The following is a 12,226-nucleotide window of genomic DNA, read 5'->3' as shown; positions in this document are numbered from 1 at the left end:
TCTAGAGAGAGGAAATACTTATGGCAATTATATTATATTTTATTTTTTAAGTTTTTAGGTTTATTTATTTATTTTTGAGAGGGAGAGAGAAAGACACAAAGAGAGCGAGCAGGGGAGGCAAAGAGAGAAAGGTAGAGAAAGAGAATCCCAACCAGACTCCATGCTGTCAGCACAGACCCCGATGCAGGGCTCGAACTCACGAATCATGAGATCATGACCTGAGACAAAAACCAAGAGTCGGATGCTTAACCAACTGAGCCACCCAGGTGCACCAAGGCAATTCTGTTTTAATAGTAAGGATAATAGTGCGTGCTTTGTTAGCACATATACTAAAACTGGAATGACACAGAGAAGATTAGCATAGCCTGTTTACAAGAAAAAAAAAGTGAGAATAATAAAGGTAACTGAATGTAAATAAAGTTTCTACACTTCACTCTAAGTAGTAAAATGTTTTTTGTTTTGTTTTGTTTGAGAGAGAGATGGAGAGAGCATGAGCAGAGGAAGGGCAAAGAGAAAGGGAGAATCTCAAGCAGGCTATGGACTGTTGGCAAAGAGCCTGACATGGGGCTCGATCTCATGAACCATGAAATCATGACCTGAGCTGAAACCAGAGTGGGACACTTAACTAAGCCACCCAGGTGCCCCAGAAGTAAAATTTTTCTATCAGTGGATTGTGATAAGTTTTATCTGTCTGTTTTAATAACCAAAGGAGCCAGTAAGAAAATGATATAAAACAATATACTCAATACTATAAATAAATCAAGATGGAGTTCTACCAAAAATACTCAAGTAACTCACAGTAAGGCAATAAAAGGGAAACAGAACTGAGAACTAGAAAAAAAACAAACAGAAAGCAACTAATAAAATGATAGATTTAAGTCCTAGCATATTAATAATTACATTGAATATGATGGTTAAATATAGATCCAACTACATTTCATCTACCAAAAACTCATTTCAAATACAATGATACAGTTATACTGAAAGCAAAAGGATAGAAAATGATACATCATTCGGATATTACTTTGGAAAACAAAGTAAGGCAGGGATGGCTATACGTGATCAGATAATACAGACTTCAGACCAAAGAAAATTATTAGGGATAAAGAGGGACTTCATATGTTGATAAAAGTATCAATTCATCAGCACAGCATTATGATCCTAAATATATATACACCAAATAACAAAGCTTTAAAGTACATTAAGCAAAATCTGTTACAGCTGAAAGGAGAAATTAAGAAATCTACACATATACTTGTGAATGTCAACACAATCCTTTCAGTGATTATGGAAGTATAAGACAGCATATTAGGAAGGATATACAATAAATGAACAGCACAATAAATACTAGTAATCACTTTCTTATGATATTACTTAAGAAAAAAAATATATGTGTATTTAATAAAAATACAATTCACCAGAATAATTATATATGATGTACCTTAAAAAAATAATGATGCTGAAAGTATTCTCTGAGAGGTAAGAACCAGAATGAGAAAAAAATACTTGTAAACAAATAATCTTTAGACATGTAGGTAAATATAAAATAAACCCTGTTTCTATAAAATGATGATAAAGATGCTGCTGATGATGATGATGATACATTAAAGGAAAGTGCAATACGGTATACACATCCATATATGTGAATGTCTGTAATATTTATGTGTATGTGTACATACATATGGTAGAAATCTACATAACTCCTCTTAGAAATTAGCCAATTGTCATCATATTGAGCACTTTAAATATACTTTTTTGGGGGCATCTGGATGATTTAGTCAGTTAAGCATCAACTGTTGGTTTTGGTTCAAGTCATGGCCTCACAGTTGGTCAGTTCAAGACCCACATCGGGCTCTGTGCTGACAATAGACAGCCTGCTTGGAATTCTCTCTCTCCCTCTGTCTCTGCACCTCCCCTGCTTGCTCCCTCTCTCTCTAAATAAATAAATAAATAAACTTAAAAATTTTTTAAAAATATATACTTTTCTCAATTTTTGATAGATAAAACAGACAAAAATGTAGTAATAGAGAAAATTTCAATCATAATAAATAAATTTATTAATCTTTTATGGAACACTTCAATTAACAATTAGAAAGGAATCTTTTATATTTTATTTTCTCTTGAATACAATGTTTCAAAAATTGAAATTTTTGAAATTTTGAAAATTGATTCCACAACAACTCAAAAAAGAATTGCAAAGATTTGGTATCATGCATATATTTTTAAAGCACTGCAATTAAATTAGAATTACTTATTATTTTTTTCTTTTTCAAATTTTTATTTAGATTTTATTTAGTTAACTTATAGTATAATATTGATTTCAGAAGTAGAATTTAGTGATTCATCACTTACATATAACACCCAGTGCTCAACACAAGTGCCATCCTTTTTTTATTTTTATTTTTATTTTTTTAGTGTTTATTTAATTTGAGAGAGAGAGAGAGAGACAGAGAGACAGAGTTCCAGCTGGGGAGAGGCAGAGAGAGAGGGAGACACAGTATCTGAAGCAGGCTCCAGGCTCTGAGCTGTCAGCACAGAGCCCACTGTGGGGCTGGAACTGACAAACTGTGAGATCATGACCTGAGCCGAAGTCAGACACTTAACCAATGGAGCCACCCAGGTGCCCTACAAGTGCCATCCTTAATACCAATCACACATTTAGACCATTCCCCTCCCAGATCCTCCCCAACAATCATTTGTTCTCTATAGTTAAGAGTTTCTTCTGGTTTGCTTCCCTCTCTTTTTTTCCTTTTCCCCTATGTTCATCTATTTGTTTCTTAAATTACACATACGAGCGAAATAATATGGTATTTGTCTTTCTTTGACTGACTTCTTTTGCTTAGCATAATACATTCTAGCTACATTCCCATTGTTGCAAATGACAAGATTTCATTCTTTTTGATGGCTGAGTAACATTTCATTGTGTATATATACCACATCTTCTTTATCCATTCATCAGTCAATGGAAATTTTGGCTCTTTCCATAATTTGGCTATTTTTGATAGTGCTGCTATAAACATTGGCTACATGTGTTCCTTAAAATCAGTATTTTTATATCTTTTGGGTGAATACCTAGTAGTGCAATTGCTGGGTCATAGGGTAGTTCTATTTTTAACTTTCTGGGGAACCTCCATACTCTTTTCCAGAGTGGCTTCACCAGTTCACATTCCCACCAACAGTGCAAGAAGGTTCCCCTTTCTCCACATCCTTGCCAACATTTGTTGTTTCCTATGTTGTTAATTTTAGCCATTCTGATTGTTGTGAGGTGGTATCTCCATGTAGTTTTGATTTATGTTTCCCTGATGATGAGTGATGTTGAGTATCTTTTCATGTGTCTGTTGGCCATCTGGATGTTTTCTTCGGAAAGTTTTTATTCATGTCCTTTGCTCAATAAATTGGAATTTGCTTTGGGGCTCCTGGGTGGCTCAGTTGCTTAAGCATCTGACTCTTGATTTTGGCTCAGATCATGATCTCACATTTCATGGGATGGAGCCTCACATTCGGCTGTAAGCTGAAAGCATGGAGCCAGCTTGGAATTCTCTCTCTCCCTCACTCTCTGCCCCTCCCCCATTCACATTCTCTCACTCTCTCTTTCAAAATAAATAAACAAAATTTTAAAAATAAATAAATTAGAATTTCTTTTGAAGATAGTACAAATCATAACCATATGTTGTGAGTTAAATTGTGTCCCCCTCACCCAAAAGACATGTTGAAATCCTAATGCCAAAATATCTACGCATATGACCTAATTAAGTTAAAACAATGTTATTCTGGATTAGGGTAAACCCTAATCCAATGACTAGTCTTCTTATAAGAGGAGGGAAATTTGGACACAAACATGCAGAAGGTTGGACAACATGAAGACACAGATACACAAAGAAGAATGGCATGTGAAGACAAAGGCAGAGATTCAAGAGATGCATCTATAAGCTAAGGAACACCAAAAATTTCCAGCAACCACCAGGAGGTAGGAGGAAGAATGGAACAGATTCTCTCACGGAAACTCCAGGGTGAACCAATCCCGCTGACACCTGGATTTTAGTTGCCAGTACTGTGAGATAATCTTTTTTGTTGTTTTAAGCCCCCCAGTTTATGGTGACTTATTATGACAGCTCTGGAAAACTAACACCATACTTTTGGATATGGTAAACACATGATGGGTTGAACAAGAAGTTGTAATGAAAGTTTAAAAAACACTAAAACCAATAGCTTCTTAATAAAATTCAACTGCACATGGGAAATTCACCAAGACAATATACTAGATCATAAACAGATTTTCAATTAATTTTAAGGGATTATACATACATACATATATGCTCTAACTGCAACTATATTACATTGAAAGCCTATGAGATACCTATGGGGCACCTGGGTGTTTCAGTCACTTAAGCGTCTGACTTTGGCTCAGGTCATGATCTCACAGTTTGTGGGTTCAAGCTCTGTGTCAAGCTCTGTGCTGACAGCTCAGTGCCTGGAGCCTGCTTCAGATTTTGTGTTTTTCTTTCTCTCACTGCCCTCCCTGCCTCCTTGTACTCACTCATTCTCTCTTTCTCTCTCTCTCTCTCTCTCTCTCAAAAATAAATAACATTAAAAAAGAAGATACACAGGATAACCCTAAATATTTGGAAATTAAGAAAACATTTTCTAAAGAATCTGTTTGTCAAAAAGTCACATGAAGTATTTTTAAATAAATCGTAATGAAAATATAGCATATCAGAACTTATACTGCACCTAAAGCATTCTAGGGAGGGAAATGTATAATTATAAAAAGTCAAATCACTTATTGCAAAGAGTTTAAAATTATATATCTAAATTTTACGGTTAAAAATAGAATAAGAATAATAAATGAAATTAGAAGTAAGCAATAGAAAGGAAACAATATACCTGAAGTAAGCAATAGAAAGGAAACAATATAACTTGGCTTCCCCTTACTGAACTTCTGAAACTCTAACTACTCACAACAAGCCCTCCAGGATCTCTTTATCACTTGCCTCCTGAAAACATATCCACTAATGCATAAATCTTTTTACCACCCATCCTACCTTCCTGAGTGCTGATTATGAGCCTCTCGGGAGGAGCCTTCTGCAGAGTGTGTAGAACTCTTCTGTTTGTGGAGGTGGAATGAGACCAGGAAGTCTTCTTCCCTGTGGGGAAACAGGTTCAATAATTACTTATATTTACATAAATGGATTAATTAAAGCTTAGGGCAGAAAGCCGCCATCACAGGACAAAAGCGCCCAAGGTTAGTTAGGAAGATATAATGGGATCCTGAGTGACTTGTTATATCATGTGCAGGGAATTACTTTCCATCTGGCACCAATATACTTTGATCACAAACCCCACTTGCCCCCCCCCCCCGACCCTTTGTTTCTTACACACAAATTAACAATTACTTTCTGATTGTCTTCTTCATGTTCACTACATGTGTTAAGATCTTGTTTTCTTCATGTTCACCACATGTGAAGGATCTTAAGTGCTCAATAAGAGCTCTCCTGTTTGGGACTCTCATCTCCTTCTGTATGTTAGCCTCTCTCATATTAAGTTCTGTATCTACTCTCTTGCTGGACAAGAGAGAACTCCAGACTCAGTCTGCAACACTTCCCTTGTGGGTCAACAGAAAGATTTATAAAATTGAGGCCACACAGAGCTCATGGCCAGGGCTGAGAGAGATGGCATTCCTGAAACCATCTGTCAAAGAATATGAAGCTAGAAGGGAGAAAGTTAAAACTTTACAGATTTCTCTACATTGAAAAAAAAAAAAACCTGGGGGTGCCTGTGTGGCTCAGTGAGTTAAGCATCTGACTTCAGCTCAAGTCATGATCTTACGGTTTATGAGTTCGAGCCCCGAGTCAGGCTCTGTGTGACAGTTCAGAGCCTGGAGCCTCCTTTGGGTTGTGTTTGTGTGTCTTTCTCTGCCTCTCTCCCCACTCACACTCTGTCTCTCTCTCTCTCTCTCTCTCTCTCTTAAAAAATAAATAGACATCTAGGGGCGCCTGGGTGGCGCAGTCGGTTAAGCGTCCGACTTCAGCCAGGTCACGATCTCGCGGTCCGTGAGTTCGAGCCCCGCGTCGGGCTCTGGGCTGATGGCTCAGAGCCTGGAGCCTGTTTCCGATTCTGTGTCTCCCTCTCTCTCTGCCCCTCCCCCGTTCATGCTCTGTCTCTCTCTGTCCCAAAAAAATAAATAAACGTTGAAAAAAAAAATTAAAAAATAAATAAATAAATAAATAAATAAATAAATAGACATTTAAAAAATCTGTGCAGCATACCACTGAAATCCAAGGGAAGAGCAGACATGACAGTGGACATGAACAGAGTGACATTTGCATGCTGTCTCTTTTTTCGTCTTCAAATATTTAATTTTATTGATATTAAAAATATGTATTATGAGAGTTTTTAAATTAAATATCCATAATACAGTTATTTTGGAAATTATACCAAACTACTTATTGAGAAACATCATTGTTATTTTATCTTGTGTGAGAAATCTATCATCTTAGTTTGGTTGTAATATTTAAAGCCAACAGAACATGTGTATCCTGCACAGTGCTGAATAGTGGTGGTCAATAAATGTCCACCACTATTAATTAAATGATGGCGTAAGCTTAGAAGAGATTTGTTTCTCAGGATGCTATAAAAAATGAATTCACCCTTTCCCATTCTCTGACCTACTGATCTACTGTCAGGGTTCCTTGTGTCTAAAATAAATGAAAAATCAGAAAGCACTGAATACCTGTTACCTTAGCCCATTCTTCTTAGAACCCTAGAACAAAGAGGAGGTGGAATGGATTTATAGGACAATAGGAAGATATTTAGTACAGTTCACTATGTAAAATTTCAGGATCTACTCTTGGATTTTTTTCTATATTGAAAGTCTTTTTTTGGGGGCACCTGGGTGGCGCAGTCGGTTAAGCGTCCGACTTCAGCCAGGTCACGATCTCGCGGTCCGTGAGTTTGAGCCCCGCGTCGGGCTCTGGGCTGACGGCTCAGAGCCTGGAGCCTGTTTCCGATTCTGTGTCTCCCTCTCTCTCTGCCCCTCCCCCGTTCATGCTCTGTCTCTCTCTGTCCCAAAAATAAATAAACGTTGAAAAAAAAATTAAAAAAAAAAAAAAAGTCTTTTTCTACATTGAAAAGCCTAACTCAGAGGAAGTACCAAGTTCCAAACACAACTATATTAAGTGTTGATATTAGTTCAGCTAAGACCCTATCTGAAAATTAAATGTCAGTCACACATAGTGGTTTTTATGTAAGATTGTGGAGTAAAACAGGGATGATGATAACAAGAGAGTAATATGGAATATAGTTCCCATATTGTTCCTACCTCTGATGCTGACATAATTACTAATAATGTCTGCCTTTTTCCACTGCACGTTCAAATGTCCCCTTAGTATCTAACATTTTATAACATCTACTTTACTTGATCATGTGTTCCATGCCTTTATTCATATAGCATACCATTCCTTGTGCTCTTGTATTTATTGGATTTCTGAAGTTTTTCTTTGACTAACATCAGGCAAAAGAATAATAAGGAGCACCCAAATTAATCTCATTTTTTTACAGACACTTTGCTCCATATTAAAGTGCAAAAATGTTTACAATCCTCCACTTTACCCCAAATGCACACATCTTTGCATTGTAATGTCGTAGCTCCTTTCAGCAATAAAATGAATCTTTTCTTTATCCTTTTACTATGGGCTAGACTTTGGATTTGTTTTGGCAATACATATATGAGAATTAATATTGTGTGAGGTTTGAATCCAGGCCTCAAAATACCATACAAAAATTGTATGTTTCTTCCCTTGTTCCAGAAATTTTGTTGTCATTGGAGCAAGGCTTCACTAGCCTAGTAGAGGATGAAAAACTATGTGGAGAAACAGATACTCAGCCAAAAGCCAGTCAACCCTACAGAAGCAGAGCTTTCTTGCTGAGAAGTCAACATCAAAGCTGATTTCTAAAGACCCATGAATGAGCTCAGCTGACATCAGAATTACCCCGTTGAGACCAACTGCTGATCATGTGAACAGTGAGTTTAAAATTAGAATTTTTAAGCTTGTGAGTTAATATCAGTATGATATTATTTCATTTTCTCTTATTTTATAGCTTATTTCTCAGCCACATGTCTCCAGCTAGCACCATAACTCGTTCTTCAGCATCAGTAAATCATTCTATTAAGCCCAGTCTTTATGGGTAAGGGAACACAAAATATGACAAATGAACTCCACACCATGAGTGCATTGCTATACTTCTTTGGTCAGATATGATGAGTGTGAAATATGTTGATGGATAAAGGATGGTAAAGTTTCGTGTGTGGTGGTGTTAGAAGAGCCTTTGAGGGCAACAATGGCAAATCCATACTCAGAATGTGATTCAATATGTGTGAGAAGAGATACCTTTTATTTGTATTGTGTTTGGAGTCCAATGTAATTGACCCGCCACCTGGTAGTTAGCAGGAATCCCACTGAGATAATGCCATATCAAGTAAAATGATGGCCAATGATGGCCAAGAAGTGTAACATTTACATTAACCAGTGAAGTTTGCATCAGCCAAGTAAACAAGTTAAAAGATGTAGAAATCAGCACACATGCATCTCAAAAGACTTCAGTTGGCATGCTGACTTCTGCCATTCTCTCTATAAATATGGCATTGTTTTTGTTTTATATTTGTGGCTGAAAGAAAGACTCAAATATAATGCTTTCAACTTGAGCATTTTTTTGCCATAATGTCTCTCACTCCATGGTTTAGGAAACCAAAATGGAAATTCTGCCATGTAGTAAACATATAAATTTTGACTATTCATTTCAGAATTGAGGAAATAATTTGAAGAGGAAGCCATAGTCCCACTGAAATTACTTGGACTCAGGCCAAGAATCCATTTACCAGATGACTGCCACAAATCTTTGCACTGAATGAAAAACTATAGTAGCTTTTGAGGTGGCCAAAGGTCAGCTCACATTCAAAGTCTATATCTAACAACTCCTAAAAGGTTATTAGAATAACCATTACTGTGGACAGGTTAGTGTTCTGCTCAGCAGACCTCAACAGACCTAGGACCATTCTTGCTATATATGTCAAGCAGTGCTTTTAGAAGCTGAATTTCTATTTAATTTCTAGGTGCCCTGAGATCATTTAACCATTGTCACAAATCCTTGAGCTTAAAACACCTAATTAACTTTATGCCAGTGTAGTTTAATTGTGGTAATTGCATTCATGCTGTCCCTCGTGGTTTACTGTTGCCAACCGGCCTGTGTCCCTAGGTTCTATTATCATCATGACATCAGGATGCCTGTGTCTCGTGTAGTATCACCCTTAGTCAACACTGATGTACAGAGAGCTTTTCAAGGGTAAGGGAGTATCTCTCAAAAAACAGTGGTCTTAATATTTGGTTATGGAAGGCCCAGCAGGGAGTTATTTTTAGATGCAGCTGAGAAATGTGCACTCAATTGATCCACTTCAACATCCCCAATTTCACATATTTCTAACTCTTTAGACTGCATTCACTTCAATATCACAAGGAAATTACAGCGTTTTCATGTTATTAATTAATGTCATCATTGAGCCTGCCTTTGAATAGCCCATCTAATATACTATTACTTCCTGTTAATCAAATCAGCACTTTAAAGCTCAAATGCCTTTCAATATATTTGACCAAATCAAGTCTTTGTTATGTTTCCTTTGGTCTATTACACTAGAATCACTTCCACAATTGCTCCCAGTCTTATGCCAATACAGATCCTAGAAATCTTATAATTTTTTCAATGTCAAGGTGATTTTCTCCTGGATCAGGACTTGTGCTTCTTTAGCAGGATTTTATTAGGTTTGATTTTCATTAGGGACTTGAAGACAATGAAAGAAATAAAAGGTAATGTGGGTGCACCTAAGAATAACTGACCTCAGTTTGTAAAGATAATGCCTTGCATGTAACCATCGAAATGTTGGCATGCAGAGATCAGATTCCTGGGTAGGAGTGGGGGCAAAGGAAATTTAAGAAAAACTGGACATACAAGGTCCTTAAACTCATTAGAATTCAGGAGCTGAGGGACCTCTTCAAAGATTTTGGAAATATCTCTGGTTTCTATGCATATTAACTGTATATTGATAACTGCTAAATTTTTGTTCCCTGTGTTTGTTCTCTAGAACTGTATGAAGAAATCAGGTGAATCTGCTATCTTTATAATCACTGTAGTTGCCATAGCAACTAAGTACCACAATGACTTGTTCTCTAAATATTATCCCTTCTACCTATAATTTATCCCAAGTTACCACTGGTGATAATTTGAGCAATTCTGAGATCGCTTCTACTACAGATTAATCCTGTTTGTTCCAGTAATATGGCTTGAATATGTGTTTGCCTTCAATATTTGAACAACCTGACACAAATACATGCTTCCTGGGTTATTTGTAATACCAATTTTTATATCAAATGCAATAAAGATAGCCCTACCAAATAAGAATTATTACAAAGGATTAATTTACAAACATGTGGGTGGGGTGAGGGTAAATGCAAGGATTAATGCACGAACCCAAATCTAGCAAATTGCAGTTATCACTGCCTACAAGTATGAAGGAACAAAGACAAGGTGGAGATATTAGAATTTAGAACAAGAGTGTAAAACAGGGTAAGGTATCTTGAGAGGAGCAGTGACCTCTGCCCAAGGAACACAAGAAATTCAAGTCAAACTCACAAGGGGAATTAGGGAAATAACTACTTAGATCCAACTGGAAGACCGAGGGCACAGGAGCACATTGATATAACTAATCATGGAGAGTACCTACTGAGGCAGAGAAAAGAAGGAAATAGGTGGAGAATGAATCTAGAAGAGCAAATGAAAGGCATCTCCTATGCCTTTATAATACTTTTATTCAAAATAAATACAGTTGGAGCTGTTAATAACTGAGATCTTAGGGGAAATTTTGGAGGACTGGAGTAAATGGTACTTGAAATAAGAATGCACGGTCGGTATTTTTCACACATCCTATGGAGGTATCGTTACAAATATGCATACAGAATAATCATCAAACACATGCACACACACACACACACACACACACACACACACACACACACACAGAGTCTAGAAAAGAGGTATATTCAACACCCCCAAATAGGATCAAGGCCTAGAGTTGTAACATCATTTATTGCAACCTTATTTCAACATTAAAGATATGTTCATATTGTTTCTTTAAACCTATTTCCAGATTATCAATTGGTATTGATGGCCAATCATTTTCAGAGGCATAGGATTACGCAAAGACATGTTCTTGCGAGTAATACCAGAAATAATGGGAATGTGGGAAATGTTTAAGTACACATGCATTCCATTTCTAGAGCTTCTATACCACCTTCCTGTGAGGCATGATTCTCCTCTTACACTCAAACAAGACTCAACTCTTTTAGGGCATTTTCATTAATGGGGTGTGTTATATCCCACTGTTTTCTTTGGGCCAGCAACCCTTTTAAGAACTGGCAATTGTTTAAAAACCTTAGGCTTAGTCACTTTTTATTTAGGCTTACTACTCTAAGTCTAGAATTATATCTTTAAACAGATGGACATTTATTCACTCAAAATATTTAAGATAGCCATGAGTTACTCATTTTTAATTCTTAACTAGAGTTTAAAAAATAATGAATAGTTCTGCTTTCAAGGCAGAACAAAACATGTATTTGTAAATTCTGGTAATTGCTTAATTAAGTTGAAACATTTGCTGAATATGTACATGGTGTCAGGCACTCCTCTTACCAGCAATGATATAATGGTGATCAAAACAGTTAAAATCCCTGCCCTCATAAAGCATCAGTTGTCATGGATACCTGCATTCTGATGAAATGCAAGAGCATCTGGTACCAAAATGGATCCACATACTTTGTCAGTTCTTTCACAGGAAGAAGGTATTATACAAACAAGTAAGTGGGTATGGGTATTGGGTATTGTGTGGAATGGAAAAGAGGATTCGATGTCATAATTAAGCTTCTATGCAAAGAGAACATAGAAACTACGGAAATAATACGTAACGATGGTAAATGATTAGAAGATTACAATAAAATATTTTTAAAATAACTTATGTGCCCATACTCAGAAAGAAGTTAATTTTTTTGATATCTAGAAACATATATTTATATATCTACATATACATATATAAGTAGCTAGGAAGACAGATATCCAATCATCTATATGTGCAATACAGATAAATATTTTTTCCAAAGTATGACATACTATGAAAAACCATTTA

The 12,226-nt window shown here is 36.4% G+C and overlaps 1 non-coding gene across 1 annotated transcript; it reads left to right on the top strand.

Moving 5' to 3' along the window:
- Positions 1 to 309: 309 nt before the first annotated feature.
- Positions 310 to 413, top strand: LOC123581932. The gene has a single exon (XR_006704093.1). It is a non-coding gene; the product is annotated as a U6 spliceosomal RNA (small nuclear RNA).
- Positions 414 to 12,226: the final 11,813 nt, after the last annotated feature.

This window comes from Leopardus geoffroyi, chromosome A1 (genome assembly GCF_018350155.1).
Source record: "Leopardus geoffroyi isolate Oge1 chromosome A1, O.geoffroyi_Oge1_pat1.0, whole genome shotgun sequence".
NCBI classification, from domain to species: Eukaryota; Metazoa; Chordata; class Mammalia; order Carnivora; family Felidae; genus Leopardus; species Leopardus geoffroyi.
This window is presented reverse-complemented; position numbering and strand designations above follow the sequence as displayed.